The sequence below is a fragment of the Bos taurus genome, chromosome 18 (assembly GCF_002263795.3).
Source record: "Bos taurus isolate L1 Dominette 01449 registration number 42190680 breed Hereford chromosome 18, ARS-UCD2.0, whole genome shotgun sequence".
Lineage (NCBI taxonomy): Eukaryota > Metazoa > Chordata > Mammalia > Artiodactyla > Bovidae > Bos > Bos taurus.
Genome location: NC_037345.1, coordinates 35,792,883 through 35,819,305, shown reverse-complemented (window position 1 = coordinate 35,819,305; position 26,423 = coordinate 35,792,883). Strand labels below are relative to the sequence as shown.

At 46.4% G+C, this 26,423-nt stretch overlaps 1 long non-coding RNA gene across 2 annotated transcripts in view; it reads right to left on the bottom strand.

Annotated features, from left to right (window-relative positions):
• Positions 1–17,233: 17,233 nt before the first annotated feature.
• Positions 17,234–26,423, bottom strand: part of LOC101907242 (uncharacterized) — a 62,907-nt gene continuing 53,717 nt past the window's right edge. The window contains exons 7-9 of one of the 2 annotated variants that reach the window (XR_009491346.1): positions 25,037–26,186; positions 23,843–24,041; positions 17,234–20,571 (exon numbers count right to left, since the gene is read on the bottom strand). This is a non-coding gene — a long non-coding RNA (uncharacterized lncRNA). The other variant, XR_009491347.1, reaches the window with a different exon arrangement.

Below are 26,423 nucleotides of genomic sequence, written 5' to 3'. Positions count from 1 at the left end.
TGGTACCCAGTGAATATTAAACTCTTTACCTCCCAGCCCAGTGGTCCCATCATGCCTTCTCAGACTTACCACAATCTGAGTAAGAGCATCCCAGAGACGGGAGCAAACAGCATGTATTCATTCAAGTCACAGTTACACAAAATGCCTGTGTGCCTAGCACCCTGGAACGTCGAATTCACTTAAAGATTTTTCAAAATACTATTCTAATATTCAGAAAAATCTCATGGAGAAGAAAGCAAAATTTGCATTAACTTTAAAGAAAAATGTAAACCATCTGGCCCATGCCCCAGGCTTCCTAGGAATCCCATACAGAGAGGCTTGAAGGTGCTAAGTCGACCAAGGACAGGACCTGAGGCCCAGGTCACACAGATCGTCACATTTTCCTGCAGTGAGTCATAAACCAGAAGTGACATGGGCCCTCCCTAGAAAATCAGGGTGGAAAAGAACTGGTCCAGAGAAAACCAGTCAATTACACAGCAAGCCCTCATGGTCACTGTGTTCACTGTCCCCAGAGCCTTGCTTGCACAGCCTGTTTTGCTGAGAGTCATCCTTGGGTCAACTCTTTCAGGATTATCTCACCTTCAGTTCTCTGGAAAAGATACTCCCATTTCTAGGAAGACATCATGAAATTTGCTGTATGTCAAATCTGGGATGCTCGGCCAGGTCAAATTGAGTTGTTTTCCTCACTTACTTTCTAGTCTAGCCTCCAACACTTCCATGGTCACCCTCCAAGGTCAGATTCTGGGATGTAAACTGGATGTGAATCCATCCATTTACTTTTGTTCTCTGTGCCCTGATGGACTCAGATCTGTGGGGTCCTCTTAACACAGGTCAACCTGGGCTGGAAATCATATCTCCCATGTTTATCTTCTCATCATAAAAATGCAACTCCTTCACTGAATCAATCACCATGTCAGATGTCAGCTAATTTCATATTTGATATAAACAGAAAAATAATAGCCATAACCATCTCTGAGTGGTGGGAATTTTTATCTCTAATTTCATCATTTTGCTTACCTGTATTTTCTCAATTTCAACAATGAAATGTACCTTTTGTGTACAGAGAAAGAGAAAAATATATAAAGATTAGCATTCCTCTCACTTAGCTGTTTCCCAGTAGATTTACATTCTAAATTCAAGCTTAAAATTCAAAACCAAAAGCAACAGAACATTTTTCCATAGGATAGGAGACTAGAAATCCAGAAACCCCTCCTTGCTCTTGACCAAGCTGAACCAAATTCCAGTTTACACTTAGGTTTACCAAATCAAAGGAAAATGTTTTTGAGGCAGGATTATTTACCCAGTGTATTTTGCATATGGTTATGAGCCAAAATCACAACAAAAGCAGAAAACCTATTGGTGAGATAATTCAAAGCCAAGGGCTGGGGAGATCACATTATTCTCCAAAACAATGTAGTAACCTGAGGAGGTTACACTGGTTGTGCAACTAGATTTACAATTCATTCAACAAATATTTGCATATTCTCTGTGTTCTAGGCACATTCTAGGCACTGGGTATGCAGCAGTAAACAAAACTAGCAAAAATCCCTGGACTCGGGAAGCCTGTATTCTGATCAGGGAGACTGAAACAGGAAAATCCTTAGCTTAGTATTAATACTATTTCTATTGTTTTGATTGGTTTCCTGTCATTTTTCTCAGTGAAGGAGAATTTTCTACCAAGTCCCTACTGCCTCCAGTGGCTGGGTATTTCTTGATACAATCCTTTCAGGAGTGGGACAGACTGGATCCCAGTACCTTTGGAGTCACAGTAATTAAAGAACTGGAGAGCTGCCCTGCCTTGATCTTGCTGCAGTGATTGTCACAAGGACTTAGCTGATACCAAGTGGTTCCTTTATTCCTAGAGGAAGAGGATGAAGCACCCCAGCCATGAATGGAATCGAGAACTGAGCCAGAACCCTGGGAGACCAGGAGCTGCCACAGCGGGCTACAGGGATAAGCTGAAACAGGAATAAGACTGACGTAGGGAGAAGATTTTAGCTCCAGGTAAGTGAAAATATTTCAACAGCCAGAGCTGCCCCACAGTGGAATGCGCTGAAGAAAAGACAATTCCCAGGCTCTGCTGATGAATGACCAGCTCAGCTCTGCCACTTACTGACTGTGTGACTCTCAGCTACTCCCATAACCTCGATGGGTCTCAGTCTCCTTGTCTGTAAAACGGGAATTGCAGTGATGCTTAGTTCGTGGAATTGTGGTAAAGATTTAATAAGAGAAGCAGGTAAAGTTCCAGGGTACTGCCTGATACAAAGTAACTTAGACACTGAAAAACTCTACTTAGATCAAATGATGTTTGAGAACTTACATTCTATGCTGGCTTCATAGTGGATTTTATCTTATTTGATATCAAAATAATATTATATACAATCATATTTGGCAAGAGGATTAAAATCTACAATTGCAGTATTAACATCACAAAGATCACTAGCTAGAGCAGGGATAGAACCTACAGTCATCTATGAGGATCACTCTGAACCATGTGAACGCATTTCTGATACGCTATGGTCCAGGCCCAGCCCATGACCTCTGGCTGATTTGGACACACCGTGATCTTTGTCCTCCCTGGAGGTGCACCAGGGTACTAGGCAAAGGCCAGGATCAGGCCAGTACCAGTGTTCAGCACTCAGGGAGTGCCCTAAGGCAGAAGTACCACCCCCGATACATGTTCCAGGCTGATTTGGGCATGATCTGGGGTTCAGAATAGAAAGTCCCCAGAGAGGCTGTACTCAATGTCACAAAACTCCCAAGGGCCCATTCATGGCACGGCAGCAGTGCCAGCCTCAGCCCCACTCTGGGTCATCCAGGGCTGATGGATTCAGATGGCAGCCTGTGAGGCAGGACTCTGGAGGCACAGCCAGGCAGGGCTGGAGAGCCCCAAGCCACAGCTCAGTTGGACAAAGGGCAGCCTGAGGCAGCGCAGGGTAGAATCCCAACCTACTCATAATCCCTCCTGTGTTTCCTGTGGTGGGGGCCATACTCAGACAGGTCTCCTCTTCTGCCCCAGTGAGGATGCCCAGGGGCAGCTGCACAGCCACAGGTGACCTGCTTAGCCCCGCCTCCGGCCCTGGCTGTTGGTAATGGTCCAAGGGTAGAAGAGGGCAAGTAGCTGGTCCGCCTGTGTGTGCCCAGCAGGCCCTCTGACAACTGCCATCTCCATTCCGACGGCCTTGGGGTCAGTGGTCAGTTTTTAACTGTTGAGCCAGTTCTAACCCACAAGTGCCTGCCATCACACCCTCTCACCAGCTTTCCAGGCATGCCTAGACCTGTCTGAACTCTCAGCAGGTACAGAGCTCAGGCCTACTTGCTCTGAGTACACACTACTTAAGTATCAAAATCCCAAACAATAATATATTATATGTGTGTGGTGCTTGGCATTTTTCAATGCACTTTTCATATCCCGTGTATGTGCTGTGTGTTGTGCTTAGTCGCTCAGTCATATCCAACTCTTTGTGACCCCATGGACTATAGCCCACCAGGCTCCTCTCTCCATGGGGATTCTCCAGGCAAGAATACTAGAGTGGGTTGCCATGCTCTCCAGAGGATCTTCCCAACCCAGGGATTGAACCCAGGTCTCCTGTATTGCAGGCAGATTCTTTACCATCTGAGCTACCAGGGAAGTCCAAGAATACTGGAATGGGTAGCCTATCCCTTCTCCAGGGAATCTTCCTGACCCAGGACTCGAAGCAGGGTCTCCTTCATTGCAGGCAGATTCTTTACCAGCTGAGCTACCACGGAAGCTATCCCATGCATAGCTCACAAAATCTCCAGAAGACTTGAGACTCAATGCCCCAAACCCCAACTCAGCAGTGGTCTAAGGAGATACCACCATGACTAGAGTCTAGCATACAGGCCCTGCCACCTGCACCACAGACACCCTTATGCTGGATGGTGCTCATAACACTGTTTTCACTGGAAACTGAGATTGCACCCATCAAGTCCCCACAAGGGTTGTGAAGCAGACCCTGCTCCTTTGCTGTCACTGGCTTCTAACTCAAAACTGGTGAGGGGTGGCACAGGTTGCGGGTAGGGCTTGTCTGACTGGAGAAGCCCGAGCCTAAGCCCAGTGTCTAGGTCTTAGTTGAAAAGGAAAATGGCTCTACCTCATGAGGCGTGGAATTCCTCAAGCACAGGAGGGAGGCTCAGCTGCCGAGCAACCAAAATGAATGACAAATATCCAGCCTCGCATCTCATTCCATCATCCCACCAACACTTGAAGTTGTCAGAGAGATTTTTATTATCCCCATTTTAGACAGCAGAAGCTGACCAGCAGCTTCTCTACACATTGAAACAAAACAAGGAGAAAAGCAAAGTCTTGTTTTCGGTCAGGTTTAAAAAGATTAGCTGCAGAAGTATGGAATAACAGGAACTAGGTTTGCCTTCAGGTCACGTAAAGACAGTCTTAGAATCTCAGCAGACCTTGAGCTTCATGTGAACCAGCTAAAGAGGCTGCTGACATGGCCACTGCAGACTTGTGAGTGCGACAAGGTCTTGGCCTCTGGGCCTGCCAGACTTACCTGAGGTTGACCATTCCGGTCTGACCACATTTTTGCAGAGACGGGCAGCCAAGGTAGGGAGGTTCTGTAACAACTGGTGCGTGGGCTCTGCTGCTTCAGAGGGCAGAAATGGGGCCACACGGGAGCTACAGGGACCTCATGCCACATCAACACCTGTAGAACAGGGCGAAAACAAGACAGGCTTCTTTGTTAGGTGGAGAATACCTTATGTGTGTATACCTTCATGTACAAAGAACACCTTCCTGTGTATACCCCACTGCCAGGAGAATACAAACTCTGGTACAGAAAGCCATCTATCAGAAATTTTAATTGAACTAGATGATAACTACAGTCCCTTCCCACTCTAAGAGGCTATAAGTCAACAATGTGCTCTAAACATTGGGCATAATCTACAAGGTAGGACAGTGACCCTCCAAGAGCCTCCTAGGGACCCACAGAACTAAACAATGACAAAGAAAAACAGAAGTGTGCGCTCTTCCTAGACATCAATTACATGCAAAAATAAAAGCAAAGGTCATTTTATGTGTTACATTAGCCCAAACTGAAAAGTAACGTTCAGTACTGGAGAGGTTGTGATAAAGCTGGAACACTCATGCTGGCAACTGGGTAAAATGGGTACCAATCCTTTTTGAAATCAATGAGGCAGGTGGTATCAAAAAAACCAAAAACATATTTAATCCTTGATCCCAATAATTGTTCACTTGGGAATCTACCTTAAAGAATAATTTGTAAAGGGGAATTACTCTATACTTAGAGGTACTCATTACATCATTATTAATAACAAACAAGCAGTCTTAAACAGAAGAGAGAGATTAAGTATAGTATGGTGTTAGATGGCATATTAGGCAATCATTGTAGATGGTATTTATAAAGAATCCCTATTCCTCAAGGGCAAGTCCTGCATCCTATTTACTGCTGTAGCCCCAGCACTGTCTGGATCATAGAAATGCCTCATTTGGTATTTGTTGAATGAGTGAATGAACAACTGAACAAAAGAATTCAATCTTAGCAAGGGAAAATGCTCATTATATGTTGGAAAAAAAAAAACAAGCAGAACTCAAAATTATATCTAATTTATAATTTCCAGAATATGAAAGATTATATATGTGTGTCCTACATGTGGACTGTGTGAAAGTGAAAGTGTTAGTAGCTTAGTCGTGCCCGACTCTTTGTGACCCTATGGACTGCAGCCCATCAGGCTCCTCTGTCCATGGGATTTTCCAGACAAGGACACTGGAATAGTTTGCCATTTCCTTCTCCAGGGAATCTTCCCAACCCAGGATCAAACCCAGGTCTCCTGCATTGCAGGCAGATTCTTTACCAACTGTGCTACCAGGGAAAAATAAAAATAGATGTTAGGGTCATATACTAGGGATGATGTGTTATTCATTCACCATGTTTTTCTGAGTACCTGTTATGTATCAGGTACTATGCTACATACTGTGAGTAGAGCAGTAAACAAAATAAGACACAGTCTCTATCCTAAAGGAGAGTTAATTCTGGTGGGTTAATGGAGTGAGAGTGGGGAAGAGACAGATAATAAACAAATAAGTAAATGAATATATGTCAGGTGGTAGGTAGTAAGTGCTATCAGATAAAAAAAGAAAGAAAGAAAGAAAGAAAAGCAGGAAAGAGGGATAGAGAGCTCCAGGAGAGGAAAGGCTGCCATTCTATATGTGATGTCCATGAGGATATTTAGGGAAGATCTTTCAAGCAGTGGGAACAACAAGTGCAAAGGCCCTGAGGCCAGACTGTGCTTGATGCAATCAAGGAACAGCATGGAAGTCAAAGAGCTGAAGCAGAGGAAACCTAGGGGATGAGGCGAGAAGCTATAGGAGTCAGCATAGATGAGGCCCTTAAGCCATCATCAAGACTTGTAGGGCTTGCACTCAGAGACAAAGAGGCCACTAGAGGCATTTATATAGAGATGTGACTTATGTTTAAGAAGGAATCACTTCTTTTTTATCCTTTTATAAGAATATTTTATGAAAGTTTAAGATGAAAGGAAGAATTTTAAACAATGGACAGATTATCATAACATTCCTGAGTTGATTCACAAAATATTTTCTGAGCCCCCCTGCTTCAGAGGGCTGGAATAGCATGTCTATTTCAAGATTATAAAGATATATCAACCATACAAAAGTCTTTTTTTTTTTTGGCCTCACAGCACAGGATCTTAGTTCCTGGATCAAGGTTTGAACCCAGGCCCTCGAACAGTGAAAGAGCTGATTCCTAACCTGAGACTGCCAGGGAATTCCCCACACACGAAAGTATTTTTAAATAACACTGTTTTTTTCTTTAAGAAGAAAAAAAGAGAGAGAGATTATTCAAATTATTTAACTGATTTTGTCCTTTTTTTCTTCAGAAATTATGGAGGTAATTTTTTAAATTAACATTTAGATGTACATTTCATATTCTATACCAAGTCCCTTAATTGTAAACCAAGCTGCTACATGGGAAATCCTAAAGTTGGCTGCTTATTTGACTCCTCTTAAATATCTCATGCACAACTTCTACAGCATCACTCACAACCCATCATTACTGACAGGAGACCCTTGTGGGAAGTCTGTATGTGCTGGCAAGATGATCTGAAAGACTAATAAAATCCTTTTCAAGGATGCAGAAAGGAAAACGGCTACATTTCAAATTCATGGCATTTCAAAGGCATGAATTAAGCTCTAAACTCTACATTTGAAAAAAAAAATCAACACAAGTTCTCTAATTTATGTTTTAAACTGAGAAAACAAATCGTTGCTAAGAAATGAAATTTGCAAAATTCTTAAACACATTTTCTAGTTGATATGCATGTACTTAAAACTACAAACTATACCAAAATATAAATGCAGGAATCACTAGCATTGAACTTGGTTGATATGATTTCATCATGAAATCTGGAATTGTTGTTTGGTTTGGTTAAATTTATTCTTAGATATTCTGCCTTTTAGGTATATATAAAACTGATCATGTGTAGATGATGTTGAGATGATACTTCTGTGAAAACATATGAGAGAGTTTATTCCTTCTCTTCCTACTTACCCCTCATGCTCTGGGTAAAAGGGCTCCTTCTTAGCTCTTCAACATCTTGATTACTGTGATAATTATGTCAGAGGGCTCTGCACCCTATCCCTTCTCCTTGCCCTCATCTGTTACCTTCTCACACAACATAGAGTTTGGCATGGGGCTACAAGACTTCTTCTCTCCTTCAGAGCAGTCATATTCCTGGAAGATTTCCTAATGACCCATCCAACAAATGTGCTTCTCAAACCCATGACCTCCTCTGTCCACTCCAGCCACCCCGCCCCTGCCTCTGCCCATAGCTCCTCTACCTCTGACCAGCATGTCTGACCTCTCTGCTCTTCCCCACTGAGAACCCCACCCCTCCCATCTTTCCACCCCATTCTGGCTTCCCCTCATTCCTTTTTCTTGGTGTACTACCTCTTCTACCTCTCTTGTCAGCATCTCCAGCTTCCTGGAAGAATTGTCTCCCTTGTCCTGAAAGCCCAGCCCTGGATCAGCCTCACCAGTAGCTTTCTCCCTATCTCAGGGCTGATGGGATGCTGAAGAAACCCCATGCCTCACAGATTAGTGCTCCCACAAATCCATGGCTTCCGGCCTCATCAGTCCCTCACCACTAGCCCGCAGTCTCTGTGGGCTGCTCTTAGCTTTCCCTCCTCTTCTCCACAGCAGCCATCTTGAGTATTTTCTTCCTTCTTCAAGCTTCCTACCCCATCTCACTTCCTCACACTGAGCAGGTATTCTTGCCTCCCATCCCAAGAGAAGTAATAGCCATCAGGCGTGAATTCCCTCCATTTCCTGAACCCACCTCCTGACTACCTACCGACCAACTTTTGATCTACCTGCATCTCCAACTCCTCCTTCTCTTCTCCTGCCTGAGGCTCACTCTGAACCTCACTGCCCCACCTCCATCCTCTTGCTGACCTCACTTCATTCTTTAATCCTTCTCTTTCCTGTATCCTCAACTATTCATATACAGGCTTTTCCCTATGAATATTTTTAAAGGTCCTAATCTCTCCCAATTTAAAACTGTCTCCCAACGCTATTTCCTTTCTGGTTTTCTCTCTCCTCCCCTTCAAAACTGCTAACAAGAGTTATCTACATCTACCTCCCACACACTCAGACTTCCACCCTGCTGCTCCATTGAACCTGCTCTCTCTAGGATTGCCAGTGACCTCTTTGTTGCTAAATTTGGTGTTCATTTGTTCAGACTTTGGCTTACTAGACTGTTCTACAGCATGTCAACTCAAATCCTCCATGTGGCTTCTGTGCACACTATTCTTTGGTTTTCCTCCTATTTATCTGTTCTAACCTTTCCTTCTGGGCCCTTCTTCCTCTACTTGTCCCTTAAATGTTGGCATATCTCAAGAGATTTTTGTTTTCTCTTTCACCCTCTCTACAGAAGAGTTCGGAGAAGGCAATGGCAACCCACTCCAGTACTCTTGCCTGGCAAATCCCATGGACGGATGAGCCTGGTAGGCTGCAGTCAATGAGGTCACTAGGAGTCGGACAGGACTAAGCGACTTCACTTTCACTTTTCACTTTTATGTATTGGAGAAGGAAAGGGCAACCCACTCCAATGTTTTTGCCTGGAAAATCCCAGGGATGGTGGAGCCTGGTGGGCTGCCATCTATGGGGTCGCACAGAGTCGGACATGACTGAAGTGACTTAGCAGCAGCAGCAGCAGCAACAGAAGAGTTACATTCATTTCCATAGCTTCAGTTATGATGTATATGTTAAGAGCCTGATAACTTACGGTACTTTCTCCAGATCACATCTCTCAAGGATGACAGGCTCTCAGGCTCTGTCTTTTTGGTTTGAATTAGGTTCAGAGTAATAGTATCCATGATCACTTCTTCTTTGGCCTGAATTCATTACTCCCATATATTAAGGCATTCTCCCAAGATAAGCTCCAAATCACCCAATGGACATCTCACCTGATGTCCCACGCACCTCAGACTTATCTCCTCCTCTTCCTGCCTAAGCCTGCTCTTTTACTATTCCATACCTCACAGGAAAGCACCACCATCCATTCACCTAGTTATCCAACACAGATACCTGAACATCATCCTTGACTCACCACTCTCCTCCTCACCCTCAGCTTATCACACACAAAGTCCTCTTAATATTTCTTTCTTTTTTTTTTTGGCCATGTTATGCAACTTGTGGAATCTTAGGTCCCCGAGCAGGGATCAAACCCAGGTCCCTGGCAGTGAAAGCAGTGAGTCCTAACCACTGGACATCCAGGGAATTCCTTGAATATTTACTTCCTTAATACAGCTCAGATACACCCTTTTTCTTCTTCATGGACTCTGTGCTTGATAACCGCAGCAGCTTCCAACCTACATCTAAGCCTCATTCTCTCCTGGTCATTCTCCACACAGGCCCTGAAAGTGCAAGTATTAGTCACTTAGTCCTGTCAGACTCTTTGCGACCCCATGGACTGTAGCCTACCAGGCTCCTCTGTCCATGGAATTCTCCAGGCAAGAATACTGGAGTGGGTAGCCATTCTCTTCTCCAGGGAATCTTTCCAATCCAGGGGATTGAACCCAGGTCTCCTGCATTGCAGGCAGATTCTTTACTGTCTGAGCCAACAGGGAAGCCCCCACACAGGCCCTAGACCTTTTCAAAATGTACATCTTCTTAAAAATCTTCATTATCGTTAAAATAAAGTTATATTTCTGATATACTAGGCTCTTCGGGAGCCCACCCCAATTAATTACTCCAGCTCCATGTCTGAGATTCAGCAGCCTAGTTAATCCCCTCATTATTGAATTAGAAGACATATGGAACTTCACCAAGACCTTTTGTCTCTCTAACAAGGTAAGAGGCTAGCTCAGGGTTCCCCTGGAATCCTTTGCAACTCCAGTTTATAACCATCTAGAATTTTTCCTACAATTCTCTGCTCTGAAACCACCCCTCCATCCTTAAAAAAGACAAAACAGGGGAGTTCCCTGGTGGCCCAGTGGCTAGGACTCTATGCTCCCAATGCAGGGGGCCTGGGTTTGATCGCTGGTGAGGGAACTGGAACCCATATGCTGCAACTAAGAGTTTGCAGACCACAACTAAAGATCCTGCATGCTGCAAATAATACACAGTGCAGCAAACAAAAAACAAAACAAATATGTGGAGCGCATGTCTGAGCAAAATCATATAATCATAAGAGAGGGAATGGGGATTTGAACTCAGATTACCCAGAACATTACCTCCTGTCTATTTATCCATAGTCAAACCAACTTCTAATTAATTCAAGATGAAGATTGTGGAAAGAGACAAACATTCATTCAGTGCTTAATATTTATGAAGTGTTTTACATAAGGCATTTCATTTCTCCCTTTCAACACTGTCAAATAAGCAAACTGTAGATCTGAGAAGGTGGTTTTACAAGGTCACACAGCTAGTAAATGGGTTTGAATTCCCCACCTCCACCTTATTAGCTGCTCCCTACCACCAATAAACAGCATTTTACAACTGAAGAAACAGGTCTAGCCTAGGGTCATATACACCTAGTCAGAGGCAAAGTCAGAATTAGAATCTGGATTTCCCGACTCAGCTTGGGTGAGTGGATGCTATTTTAGTCCCTGCTTTTTGGGAGAATCATGGAACCCTGACTTTTACCCTGCAGATAACAATTTCCTGAAAACTAGCACTACTCCTGAAAGGCTAAGCTGACCTCTCGAGTTTCAACTGTTGCTCCAGGAGGTCTTCTTGGGCAGCCTCCTGCTGATACTCTGCTTCTGCTGGGCTGATGCCCACCCTGTGGTGTAGTCCTCCCCGCTTCCCGCTTTTCCAACAACCTCTGCTCTCACTGCATCCACAGAACTAGGCACTCTGTGTCAGCACAAATCCCATTTCCCCCTGCCTCCTACACTTTCCTCATCCTCAGTAATAAGACACTCAACTGTCCATTTAGCTCCAAAGGCCTTTCCTCGTGGTTTAACCAGAATCAAAGCCTCTCTGTCATGCCCCATAGAAATCCTGTTAGTTCTTCTCTAACTGCAATCTATTTGACTCCTTCTCCCATTCTAGCCTTCCCTCTCTGCATGTCATCAACACAAGGACTTCAGGGTTGCTTTCTCGGGCTCTGTCCTTTTGGTTTGAATCAGAATCAGATTCAGATAAACCTCCTTGTTACTTCTCTGGCCAAAAATTAACTATTCCTTTTTATTAAAGCATTTTTCCAAGAATGCTTTAACTAAAATATATCCAAAACGCCTGGACATAGTGACGTGTGAAGCACGTGTGGGATTAATTGGACCATCTGGCCAATACCAGGGTTTCGAATGGGGAAAAAAATCAGAAAAGATGTTACCTAGCAAGGTGGGATAGCACACCAGGGCTCTATGATGCTGAGAAGAGGGCTGAAAGAAGGGCAGGGATCTCAGACTGTCTTTACTTCATTACTGACAGGAGCAGGAGCTCTTTCCCAGAAAGGGAGTAGGAGGCAGAATGTTTAGGCACAGAAAGAAGAAGGGCCAACAGCTAGAAATAGAGGAACACGAAGAACTGATGACATTTAGGGGAGAATTCACAGGACTTCTAAGGAATAATAAGCATAAATCTATCACTCCCTGCGTCACAGGACTGAAAACGTCAAGGCCCTCTAAGCACTCAGGCAAAAATTCAATCCATTTTGTGAATAACATAAACTTTTCTTCAAAAGGGTGGCATCTCTCTAGTTGAACACTTTCAGCAATGGGAAATGTCTAACCTTAAGAGATTAAAATCATGGAGGTGGAAGGCAAATTCAATTACACTATATTCAGTTTCAACTCTACAAGTATCTACCGAGTACCTACTATGTGCCAGACACTATAGGCACTGGACTCTAAGTGTGAATAAAAGGCATGGTTCCTGCTCTGTGGATCTTTTCTGTGGAAGACAGGTATTCAAACAAGTAGAATGAGGGAAGTAGAGAGTGCAGCTCAAACACAAGGTGAGGTATCTCATAAGTAGCCGGGCATCTGGGAAGGCTTCACTAAGGAGGCAGCGTCTAGGCTGGGGCTTGAAGAGCGTGAGTTAGCTGAGCGCAAGGTGGAGGGACGCACGGGAGAGAACGGGTGCTTAAGGCGTCCCGGCTTCCAGAGAAGTTCAGAGTGTGGCAAGAAAGTGGAGTCTAGATCTCGAGGGGCCTTTAGATTGATACTGAGGAATGTGGTTTAATTCCAGAGGCAATGGGAAGCCTGGTGAACGCTTTTTTTTAAAAAAGCAGGAGAAGCGCCCTCTCTACGCCGTGAAAGACGTTGCGGTACGGGGAGGAAGGGCGTGAAGGAGGCCAGAAGCCAGGATGGGAAGGCCTTGATGGCACAAGGAAAATGACCAAAAGTAAAGCGCCTCTCTACGACAAGACAGGGCCAAAAACAAAGGGATGGAGTTCAGAATGCGCCCCTTCCACTCTCAAGCCGAAAGTCTCCGTCCTCTCTCACCATTGCTGGGCAAAGCACGGAGGCTCGCTCTCGGTTTCCCCTCACACCGTGAAGTGTGGGCGGAGAGACGACTCCACGCCCTTTTTCCCATATAAGAAAACTGAGAGGCCCACAGTCCTGGTGTGGGGACCAAGGCGAAAAAACAATGCAAACGGCCTCCCAAGAGGCTGCCCAAAGTCACGCACAATCCGTCGAGGGTCCCGTGGCCTGCCCCATTTCTCCATCAGCCATTCCCAACTGGCCGCCTTTGCTATAGAAACAGTCCTCCCGCCCTCCTCAGCGCCTCAGTTTCGTCAATGCACCCTGGGAAATGCAGTCTATCTCTCGTTACCTGTCCGATGCATGAGCCCACTCTGCGTCCCTAAAGGACTACAAGTTCCAGAAGGCTATGCGAAAACTCCGGTGGTCTCTCGGGGATGCGGTCTTGTACGAGAGACAGAGGAACCCCGCGGGCGGGGCCGAAGGGAGTGGGGATGGCGCCCCCCAATGGGCGGCCTCCTGGGCGGAGCCCAGGCCACCATTGGCTACGGCGGCACGGAGGAGGCGGGGACAGCGGAATGAGGCGCGGAGCTGTTCGCAGCTCCAGGTGCTGAGTCCGAGGGAGGCTCCGGACCGGAGAGCCGCGGTCGCAGTCGTCGCCGCCGCTGCCGCCGCGAGAGCCATCGCCTGGAAGCTGAAGCCGTGAGGAGCCCAGAGGAACTGGGTGCGCTGCAGGGCGGCGATAGCCCTCCCGCCTCTCTGAGGTCGGTGCTGCTGGATTCGCTTTTGTTTTATTGGGGAAGGAATGAACCGAGGCGTGAGGGGACCTGGGAGTTGATGGGACCAGTCCTCGCCGCCCCCAAGACCATCTGTCCCAGAGAGCTGCTGACCGGCTCCTTGTGAGTCTCCCTGTGGCCCCGTGCCTGGGATCGGAGCAGCTTTGGTTAGTTTTGGTCTTATGGTGAAGGAGGTTCTTGAGCGTGAGGGGCGAGGAGAGGACTGGGGACCTGCCCCACCGTCTCTCCTGAGAGGGCGTTGAGAGACGGGAGCCTCTCTCAGCCTGTGCCTGAAGTCGAGGCCGCTTGGATTATTGAGGATGGGAGGGAGTGTTCCGGGACGAAAGATTCGGAGGCAGGAAGACCCTTCCCCACAACACCTCGGCTGCTTGGCGTTACAAAGAGGGTCTGGATGTGATGGATGAAACTGCGATGCTCCACCTCCTCTGCTCAGACCCTCCTGAGGAAGGGCTGTTTGGGGACGTCAGAAAGACCCTTCCTCGAACCCACCCCTCTCCTGAATCCTAGGGTTTTTGTGAAAGGGGAGGGGGGCGGGAACAGGATGAAGATGGAGACAGAGGACTCTTCCCCCTCCCAGTTGGACCCACCTAGATTATTGCGGGGGGATGGGGATGTAGGGGGGAATGCGATGTGAAAAAGCTGAGAGACGCCTCCCCACCCTGTTAAGGAGTCGCTGGGACAGCAAAGCACTGGCGGATTCTCCGGGTCCTCTGCGATCTGGGCCCCGTGTCTAAGGTCGGAGTGGCCTGGGGGTGGGGTTTGTGGTGGGGAAAAGTAAGAGGGATTGAGGAACCCCCTCCCGATCTCTCCCCTCCCGGGCTTTATCGCCTTGTCGCTGTCTAACTGGATTCAGGCCAGGGGCCCTAAGTTGAGACGACCCTCCGCGCCCCGCCCCGCCTTCAGGCTCCTGAACCGCAGCGGGTAGCCAAACCTGGATGGGCACGTGCTGGGCGGGACGGGGCTGGTCTTCTCTCAAGCGCCTTAGAGCTCCAGGGAGACGCTTCCCCGCCCCCCGCACCCGCCCCGTCCCCACAGACCCTCGGGCTGTTCCGCTCGGCGAGGGGCGCGCCTCAGATCCGACTGCCAAGACCTGTGTCCCAGGCATGCGGCGGCCACTCGGGGCGCGGGGCTTTCGCGCTCGGCCCCCGAATCCACGCGCGAGAGGACAAAGCCGCGGTCGCCGCACTGGCGGGCCTGCGCCACTGGCTGGGCGAGGGGCGCGGCCAGGAAAGGGGTGGGGGTGGCTTCGGGCGCGGCGCGGGGAGCTTCTGCGGAAACGTGCGAGAAAGCAGGCGGGAGACAAAGCGCGCTCGCTCCTTGCCACGGGCCCGCGCGAGCCGGGATGGAAAATCCCTAGGGAGGAGGCGGCTGCTCCGGGCAAGGCACTATACCCCGCACCCTTTTTCCATGCACACCACCACTCTCGCTGGTCCGGCACCCAGGATGCCGTGTGTGCGACGGTAGCCAGGGTCCCTTCTGTGGAGCGTTCAAGACCTGTGACCACGAGGACGTGTACAATTAAGGGGCTCCGCCTCGCGAGGAGGGTCCGGGGTTCAGGATGCATGAGTGGGCCAGGGGTCGGTAGGGGCATCCTGACTGGACCCCCTAACCCCACTCCATCAGCCGGTGTTGGGTCAACTTGGTTCCAGGATTCAAATGTGTGTGTATGTGTCACAGTGTGTTTGCAAGGGTGATGGTGTGGATCCGAGTGTGAGTGTGAATGTGTATGCCTGGGTGAGGTGCCAATGTGTGCTCCAGTGTTCGTGTGTGTGTCATGGTGAGCTTGTGCATCTAGCTGGTTGTGTGTGAAAAGAATCAACTACTGCTGGCCTTGGATGGTGGGGGTGGGGGCAGGGTAGTCATCCCATCAACTCTCAGGCCGCCGTAATGACCTAGGGTCCCAGTGCATGCCCTCAAGGTGGAGGTAGCTTCAGAGCATGTGCATGTGGTGTGGCCCAGAAAGTGGGGCCTCACAAGTATGTGGAGCTCTTGTCAGCCCTTCTGGTGCTTTGAGTCTGACCCTGATATCCTCACCAGCACCCTCCCCTTCCCATCCCTCAGAAACCTTATCCTGCTGTAATGGGCTGCCCTGAGGACCAGAACTCTGCTCCCCACCATCCTGGGCTGACAAGTTGAGCTTGGGGAGCTCATCAGCAGAATCCTTTATGGGGCGGGTGCAAGATTGTGTGGCAAGACAATTTTCGTCACTTTGGCCTCTATCTATCTGCAAGGGCCATGAGACCGGAGTTGCTGGTCAGTTGACAGGTGGGTTGTCAGTAATACCAAACACTTACGGTGAAGGCACGACCATGACAGAGATATCACTGTGGGTAGATATCTTACAGGATGAGGATAGCCTTCCCAAACCTGCCCACTCCCACCAGGTGATCTCAGTTATACAGCACTTTGACAGCAAAGGTGCTGTCACCAGAGACTCCTTTCCCGTATGAGGGGTAGACAGTGGCCAATGGAACCACAGGAAGAACAGTTACCAGACAGAGCCGCCCTACCCTGCGTCTCCACAAGTGTCCACAGCGACCTCTGCTGGGCAGAAGTGTAACCAAGCTGAAATTTGGCAACGAACACTCCCTCACATTGTGAAAGCTCAGGTGGGTGTGGGCATTGTTAGGTAAAAACCATTTGGGGGCTACTTGTCTGCTTTTGGAGTCCTGAGTTGAAGTTCTTGTCTGCAGTTCCTTCAAGCAATGGAACAGCCACTATCCTCCCCCATATAGAAATATTTAAAGAGAGCCTAAAGACCTTTGTTCAAGGTTTCATCCAACTGAGGGTGGACATTAAATCTGTTTAAGAGAAAAATGCATGAAAAGCATTCATCAAGCTCAGGGAGGTTTAAGCATATTTCCTGTCTTTTCCTCTCTTTCTTCAATTCTTTTCTTTTTTTTATTCCTATTCTACCTCTATCCTCCCCTCTTCCTCATTATTAATCAAAAGCGTATTTTTCAAACATATACTTTCTTTTTCTCATCAACAATATGGCCTAGAAAGTATCAGACCCAGGTATCAGGGTGCTATTTTTAAATGCAAAGAACTAGTAAACACTGGCTCCTCCAGGCCTAATGATGGGAATAGGGGGGTGGATGGGATATGCTCAGTCTTAAATGCCCACCTGCTGACACACGTCTCCCCTCCTGGAGTTGCTCTAATGTGATTTCAGGCAGCCACAAACTCTTCAGTGCTCCTTAAAGTAAAAGAGGTATTTAAATACCTCGTATTGTTCTTACTTTGGCATCCGTGTGATTTGCATTGAACTACATGACTCAGTATCATAAAGTAAAAATAGGACTTAATCTCTTCCTTGCCTGTTCAGAAGGTGACTGCGTATGTGTGTTGTGTTCTACACTGGAGAGTGAAAAGATAAATTATCTCATAAATTGAACTACCTGCTTATCCTGATTAGAGATTGTCACTTAACATCACATACAGGCAATGACATTATTTTTTTTTTTTAATTAATACATGAGTCTCTGTCTTATAAAGCCTTTCTTCATGCTCATACATTATTACTTTCACTCAAGGTTAATCAAGAAGGTTTAATCCTTGTACTGAAGCGGATACAGGAAGATGTGGGTGGTATTTTTGTTCTTCTTGGGCTCAAAAAAGAAAAAAAAAAAAAAATCCTTGGAGTTCCTAGGAGAGAAGGAAAGGCCCTGATGATTTGGTAACTCTTATGGATAGGGTTTCTGAGGAGGAGAGGCTCCTCAGGAGGGCTGGTTGTGTTGAAGAATCTGAACATGCAGTCACTGGTACACTTTCTGGGAGTGAGACTGAGGCCCTTGGGATCCCTAAATCCCCACACTAATGCAGCCCTTCTGGGAAAATCCCCCAAGTCCTTCATGCTCCCTCAGGGCGCTCAGCAGTCCGTAAGGAGTGGAGCTGTCCAAGGTTCTGGAGCACTGGCCTCAGCCAGCCTAGAGAAAAAGCAGAGTTTTAGGGCATGGAGTAGGAGCAAACTCTGAGGACCAAGGCCTCTGTGAGGATTTCCCCACAGCTGGTCACAGAATGGAACAAGGGAAAACATAGCTGTAGATGATCTACTGCATCACTTTGAATGAACCTGCCAGCAGTCCCTATTTAAAGAATTGCAGGCTAATAATAAGAGGAAGCATTTCTGAGTCAGTCTCTTCACATGTAAGAATGTATTTAATTCTCAGAGTCCTATGAGGTGGGTGGTGGTGTTATTCCCACTTTCAAGATGAGCAAATGAAGCTTCGAGAGGAAAGGGGTTTGCCCATGGTTATACAGATCAGAAGGAGCAACATTTATGTTCCAATCTGGAATATCTTAAAACTCCAGAGATTCCTTTTTACCACTAATTTTTTCCCTACTGCTATTGTAGAAGAAATATTGAAGTATTGTCGTGTCCTCTAAGATATTCTAACCAAATTTTACAGGAATTAAATTGGGGCCCAACTAAGATTCAGACATAAATCACAGAGTCCTTTAAAACTGTGCAAGCGTATTGTCACATACATATTACATTTTATCCTGACAAAGGGCTCCTAACCTGAACTTGATTACCAAAGAAGGAGAAAGGTATATGACCCTCATGGCCAGTGGTGCAGGATTTTCTTTCCAGCATGGAACTGTTTCACAGGAAGCCAAGCATGCAAGAAGAGAGAGAGAACCATGAGGATGCTGTTATTATTCAACAGAGTTCATATAGAGCTAAGGAAGTAGGGCTTATCCTTATCGGCTAGCATCCTGTTCCAGTGCTGAGAACACTTGGATATTGTTAAGAGGCTTCTTCCACCCATTCCCACTCTCAGATTTTTCACATCAAACTTTCTAACACAAAAATAAATTTTTTCACTGTTTTGAGCCTCACCTAATCTCAGGAAAACATCGCATTTCTGCCCTCATGTCATCACAACCAATGTTCCACTTCCATATGTGGCTACAGGAGTCCTGAAGGTGGGCAGGTTTGGGGCTTGACAGGCTTCCAGCCACATATCCTCCAGGTGGCAATGCCAATTGCCCTGGTCTTGCAACACACACACAGGAGGCCTGTGCCTGAGAACTGCCCGTGCAGTTGCTGCAGGTTTGGGTGTCTAAAGAGAGGAGAGAGAAACAGGCTTGTGCTTTTTCTCCTCTCCCTAGAGCTCAGTGTGCACAACACCCAGGCAGGGGGGCTGGCCTTTTAAGAAACTGTTTCACGTTATGCTGGATCTCCAAGCCATTTTGAGCAACTCCTTCCCCTTCTAGGTTGGGATTTTGTAGGGCTTTGACGTCTGGAGCAAAAGCTGCTATTGCTTTCCCCCAGGGCACTTGGAGGCCAAGGACTGGCTCCCCATCTGGGTCCGCTCTGACTCATATGACTGCAGACAGATTTGATTGTTTTCTTATTTAGAGTCATTAATTAACTCTCCTCAGCATCAGAACAGCATGTAATAAGAGGGAGACCATTTGCGGGGGTCTCCAGGCAGCCATGCCTATAGCTGAGCACCATCTCCTTGGCTAACAGGATCAGGAAATGGTTTCTAATCCTGGCTATTACCCTTCAGAAAGCTTAGATTGTCAGGGTTTTAGGCTAATATGAGAAAGGAAATAAGAGTATAATTAATTGCTAAGGCTGCTATAGTTACTCTAGCAAAAACCAAGAGGCCCAGGGGTCCCTCAGAGAACTGGATTTTCCTTCACTCAACAAGCATTTCTTGTGCCAGCAGCATGCCAGGCACAGAGCTGGGCACAGGGATCACATTACTCCAGCTTGGGATAAGCCCTGTCACACAAAAATTGTGCCTGGAAAGAGGAAACGGCTGCAGAAACCCTGGAAAGGGTGTGTGCAGTAAGCAGAAAGAGATTTTTAGAAATGGAAAGAACAGTAATCACAAACCATCATCTTTTTTTTTTTTTTTTGGCCACACACGCATGGCATGTGGAATCTTAGTTCCCCGACCAAGGGTTGAACCTGCACGCCCTGCATTGGGAGCATGAAGTCTTAACCACTGGACTGCCAGGGAAGTCCCCATCACCTCTCTTTCAACATGAGGAAAGAGGCTGAGGGAAGTTGAGTGTTGCCACTGGCCACAGCCCCAGTGTGAGAACTGAAATCTAGATTTTATAACTCCTGAGGTATGTTCCCTGGGTTAGGAAGATCTCCTGGAGAAGGGAAAGGCTACCCACTCCAGTATTCTGGCCTGGAGAATTCCATGGACTGTATAGTCCATGGGGTCACAGAGTCAGACACAACTGAGCAACTTTCACTTTCTTTCAAGGTATGGTCTTTCTCCTGTCCTAAACAACTGCTATGTTTTATTACATTATCCAAAGGGCACATTTCCATTAAGGTAGACTTTTATGATCCAATCCTAATGCAGAACCTAAATTTAAAGTTGAAATAGAAACAAATAGATGAAATAGGAAAAGGAGAATGCCTATTTACATCTGTGTTGTCCAGTATAATAGCCATATGTGTACTGAGCACTTGAGCTATGACCAGTCTGAATTGAGACTGGTCTGAATTGAAACTAGTGCTTTAAGTATAAAATATACATCAGATTTTGAAAAGCTAGTATTAAAAATATAAAATAGCTCAATAATGTTTTGGATAAAATATAGTAACATTTTGGACATTCAGTTAAATAAATGATATTAATTTCATTTGTTCTTTTTACTTAGCTGCTGTTATCATCAGAAGGGGTTCATAGAATCTTACAAGACAGAGGCAGGAGAAAGAGAAACAAGCAATTTTCAGATAAATCAAGCAAAAGATTTACTACTAGTTAAAACATGATTGAAAACATTTGCAAGTATAAGCTCATGAATTACCTTGATGTAGGCCCCATTTTCTTGCCAATAAGAATACTAGGGGAGAAAGAGAAAGATAAATACTGTATATTTTTAATGCATATATATGGAATCTAGAAACATGGTACCAGTATTCCTACGAGGGGGCAGCAAATGAGACTCAGACATAAAGAACAGACCTTTGAACTCATTGGGAGAAGGAGAGGGTGGGATGATTTGAGAAAATAGCATTGAAATATACACATTACCATACATAAAACAGATAGCCAGTGGGAGTTTGATACTGACACAAGGCACCCAAGGTCAGTGCTCTGTGACAACCTGAAGGGATGGGGTGACAAGCAAGGCGGGAGGGGGGTTAAGGAGAGAGGGGACACATGTATGCCTATGGCCAATTCATGATGATGTATGGCAAAAACCATCACAATATTGTAAAGTAATTATCCTCCATTCAATTAAATATTTAAAAAAGAATACTGGGGAAATATTTCAAGCCATTTACATAAGCATACGATGAATAGACAAATCAGCTAACTGAATTATGCACAGGGCTTGACCTCGGCTAACGAGTTGAGGAAGAGGATGATTAGAGGGTATGTATAACAGATGACCGAAGAGCTCTAAGTCTCTTGGACTCCAAGATTCCTCAGGGGAAATGAGAGCCTTGTGCTTTAGGAGAAAGATGCTGGGCAGGAGTCAGACATACATGAGGTCAAAGCTGCTCTGCCACCCATTGGCCTTGATCAAGACACGGAGTTTTAAGCACTCAAAAAATGACAGCTATGACTAACTGGGATTTCAGGTGTTCTATAACAGAAAAGTTTCTATTCAGAACCTGCATGGTTTTCTCGATAACGCTACTGCTTCACTCCTCATCTTTGCTTGGTCCCTAAGGAGGCTTAAAGGACAGTTTCATTTGATTATGTCTACACCAAAACATTGGGTCTCAATAATGTGGGGCACACCTCCCCATCTTTCATGTTCTCATCTGTCCAATTAACTCACGTGAGGTTCTGTGTCTGGGATGGTGAGGCAAGCAGCAAAATGGGCATCATTCTGCCATATTTAAAGTTCTAACATTCTGATATTGGTATTTAGAGCACTTTATATGCAGTTTTACTTTAAAAATAAAGGGATGTAAATCCAGAAACCATAGCCCCAGGAGAATGTGGCCGTGGTCCCTTTACTTCACAGCTCTGAGGGAGTACATCATTGCTATCCTTGACCATCTCTTTTCCAAACGTTTGCCTTCCAGATCAAAGAAATACATGTTAAACTCAGTGAAGACTTATGTTAACAGACCGTGTTGGAACCAAACTCCTTTCTATAGACTAGTCCCACGGGAAGTGCAGGAATTTCTGGAGGTGTTTTAGAAGGAGAGAGACACAGTCAGAAACCCTGGATCAGTGTGGTGAGCAGGCTGACGTGGAGAAGAGCCTGGAGGTGGGCTCACCCCTGGTTCTGTTGAGAGGCCCCTGACTTCCATGGACTTAAGTACCAGGGCTAGGTTCTTTGGGGATAGAGTCTGGTCTTGAAATGTATTTTCCCCATCCATTCACTTTTTTGTCCACTCAACAGATACTAAATGATACATAGCTGGGGTAAGGAGATTTGAGAAACATTGCTCTGGAGGAACCCAGGGTCTGGCTGGGGATAGAAGGAAGGCCCACATGAAGGGCAAACTGAGGAATAAGGGCTGACCTAGCCATAGGAGGCCTATTAGGTGGGTTGGCTATGGCAGTGCAAAAGCTGTGGATCTCAACCAGACAGACCTGACTCTGCATCTCAGCTCCATGACCAAATATGTGACCTTGGGCAAGTGCTTTAACCTTTCTGAGCTTCATTTTCATCATCTGGGGCAATGAAATCTACTTTTCCTGGGCTGTTACAACCTTACATGGCAACATATAAAGAAAATTCCTAGGATAATGCTAACTCTCCTTTACTGAGTGGTTACAGTGCATCAGGCATTGTGCTCAGCCCTTTAAATGCAGAAAAGAGCTCCTGTTATTATCCTTATTTTATAGCTGAGGAAAGCAATGCCCAGGAACTTCCAGTAACTTGCCCAAGGTCACACAAGCAGTAAGAAGTGGGCAACCTGACTGCAGAGCCTCCTCTTAACCAGTGTGATTACTGCCTCCCTGGCTCAAGGTCAGCAGAAACACAATAAGTTCTTTTGAAGGAGGGCAGGGTGCTTTGTGGGTCAGCTTGAGGCGAGGTCTTCTGCTTGGTCTTCAAGGGTGGGGACAACATGGAGAAGCTCTGAGGGTAAGTAGGGTGGGGAGGGCAGGCAGGGAAAAGCTGTGACCAAAGAAACAGGGCTGGGGATGCTGGTGGTGTGTTCTGGAGGCCCTGAAATGGAGAAGAGAGTTTCAGTAGGAAATGGATGTTTGGAAATAAGGGTTTAGAAGATCTATGGCTAACAAGTGTTGGCCAAAAAGAAGTTCATAGACAAAGAAAGGGTTGTAAAATCTGAAACTACCAATTTGGGGTATCTCACTGAAATGGGGCATTTTGTTGCAGTATGGAATGTGTTCATCAAGCATGCCCAAAGCCAGAGCTTGTGGAGGGTGTGGCCAGACAGCACTTCATCCAGTATTCCTACCAGTGCTCTTTGCTTTTTAGAGAACATGCAAGGACTTTTCTCTCATTCAGTCTTCACGAAAGCCCTAGGCAGGAGAAGGGTGGGAGGTCTGCTCCAAGGATTGCTGCCTGTGTCAAGTGACAGGCAGCATGAGCTGCCAGGAAGCACACATTCCAAGCAGAGTGCCCAAGTCCAGGCATAAAGCTAAGGAGGGCTTTTTCTGTGAAGGAGGAGGTAGAAGGTTTGCCCCCTGGGCTGAGGCCTTTTCTCTGTGCTCCAGGAGGCAGGCGGTATTATCCTTTGGTTCATGATTCTCCAGTGACAGCCCTGAAGGGCTGTCTCCCAGAGTGGCTGCTGTGAGAGCCTGCGTTGGGGTCACTGTAAATCCCACAGCCCATTTTGGATGCAGCATCTGTCAATCAGTAGCCACTCCCATGCAAAGAGCTTGTTTCACAAAAAGGGATTTTTTGGGGGGACTTGCCATCTTGAAATTGTTCAGCTTATTCTCTGCAAACTGCGGGGACTAGACACCAGACCCCATTCTCCTTAGTCAGATGAAAAGGAAAATCTATCTTTTCTAATGGCTGCAGTCACTTCTGACCACCAGATTTCTCTCCATGGCTACGCTTCTAATAACAATGGAAAACAAAGGCAGGAAGGGAGAGGGACATGGATGCGGCACTTCTTGCAAGAGGCATCTGCGGTTCTGTGAAGGGTGAGAGGCAGTGGGGAGGTAATACTCACAGCTATGCAAGAGTCCCTTGATGAGTGGAGGGGGAGTTTTGATGTGTAAGATGATAGAAGATGAAAGAGATCATGGTGCTGCACTGCGTTTCCTCTGGAAAGTCATGCGAGTTCCAGATGCCCTCCACGCTTCTGGAAGGATAAATCCACGGTTTGGCAAGGCCATGCAGATTTTGACAAGTTGTCCAGGGAGAAGTCCCTAGCAATTACAAACATAACACTAATGAGAAATGACAAACACGTGGTAATGGAATGTTAAGGGCTCATCTGGTCATTGACCCCAGTAATGATTAATGTGTGTCCACACACACTGAATGTGGCAGAGTGGAATGGTGACTTCTGAAGAATAACATCAAATTGAGAAGTCAGAATAATAATAAAGGCATGGATGTTTGGAATGGCTGGGTATCAGAAAGTAGAGCTGTAGTTTCTTCAGAGCAGCTTCCCAGCCAGGTCTCTTTTACCTGATCATTCTGACCCCCAGGCTCTGACATGCCAATTCTTAGACATTCCCAGCACAGCACCTGCAGCTACTCTGTTATAAGCCCTGCACTAAGCATTGGAGAGATGGAAGCAAATGACACACAGTCCCTGTCCTTAGGGGGTTAACTGAATCTAAAGCACACATGGAGTACAAAGTAGGAAATGTGAAAATGAACATGGCTACTTTGTGTTGTTTACTTACAAGTGCTGCCTCACCTGTAGCCCAGCTGCTGAGCCAAACCGGTATCTTAGAAATATTGCTAACCAAATCGAAGCAGCTGGGATTCCAACTATGGACTTTAGGGTAGCAGAGTGAGGGCAAAGGAGGCATAGGCTGGTGTATTTCAGAAACCTGTTGCATACATTCAGCAAAAATGTTTTTTCTTTACATGTCTCCTTTGAAAGACCTATTCTTGAGACCCTTTGCCTGCAATTAGAGCATGCTGCCACAAGGGGCACCATGAAGCAGTGTGGCCCAAGCAGCTATGCTCCTCACAGGCTCAGTCAGCTTAGCAGAACTATTCAGTTATTAACCTTCAGAAGAACATAATTTTAAATTAATTGATCATAGAAAGATTGCATATTTAATAGAGCCAAGAAGTGGTTACCTGTTTATAGTGAGTAGACAGTGAATTCATCAACATTCATTTAACAAAATTCATGTGTGCCTACTGTATATAAAAAACAGCACCAAGTACTTTAGGTACTCACTCCTGTCAGGAGGACACAGATAATTCCCATGCAGCTAGATAAATGGTATGATGGAGGGATGAGCAGACAGCACTGGAAACACAGAAGAGGAACGACTATCACTGACAGTGGGAATCATACACAAACACACACACACACACACACACTTGTTGGGTCTGGACATTAACACCTGAGTCAGAGGGTTTACACCAATTCATATGAAGAAGAAAAGCGAATGCGTCAAAATATTTTGAAATACTGTAAAGAATTGGAATCAGCCTGTTGAGTGACCTTGGATATGTCGTCTACATCTCTGGACCTCAGTTTCTTCATCTGGTGCTCCAAGAGCTGGACAGTAGCCATTGTGACCATGTGGGTCTGGAGCAGCAGGGAGATTAGAGTGATGACCTTGACTCCAGTGGCCAGGCGTGGCTTTGTCCCTCCTTGGCACCTGCTTGTACTAGACCCTGATGATGCTACCTCTTGATTCTGGCTTAAATGTTCCAAGCGTTCCCAGAGGATCAGCTGAGGTGCTGGTCCCGAAGAAACATGGTGTTTGTGAGGTGTCAGCCTCTCGTGTCTGATGGAAACGGTCTAGCTCTCCTGAGTAGTTACTGGCTCACCACCCTCCCCAGGAGCCAGGCTGGCCCTGTCAAAGCTCTGAACAGTGCAGGCACCCCCCTTTTCACCAGCTGGTCTTCTGACCTGTGGCCACTCTGAGGAAAGCCTGGGTCCTGTCAGGCAGAGGATCCCTGGCGGTAGGATAGCCCCACCCTCGCCTCTCAGGTCCTACAGAAGATGAAGCCTTGTGATAATCATTTCACAACATATACATGTATCAAATCATCACACTGTTCACACACACGTTTCAGATCAGATCATATCAGTTGCTCAGTCATGTCCGATTCTTTGCGACCCCATGAATCGCAGCACGCCAGGCCTCCCTGTCCATCACCAACTCCCGGAGTTCACTCAGACTCACATCCATCGAGTCAGTGATGCCATCCAGCCATCTCATCCTCTGTTGTCCCCTTCTCCTCTTGCCCTCAATCCCTCCCAGCATCAGAGTCTTTTTCCAATGAGTCAACTCTTCGCATGAGGTGGCCAAAGTACTGGAGTTTCAGCTTTAGCATCATTCCTTCCAAAGAAATCCGTTTACTTCTCTACAAAGCTGGGAAAAGCAAAAAACAGACAACAATGAAGTCCAGCCTGTCTCCCTCTGGAGACCTTCTTGGCCTTGGCAGACTGTCCTCCCCAAGCAGCCCCACCTGCCTTTCCCAGACCCCAGCCCTCCCCCATCTGTGGCTGTGGTACTGTCATCTCTGGAACTGGCATCTCTGTGGTAGGGGATACAGAGGAGCAACTTTCTTGCATAAATTTAAAAAATACCAGAGTGTTTAAATTCAAA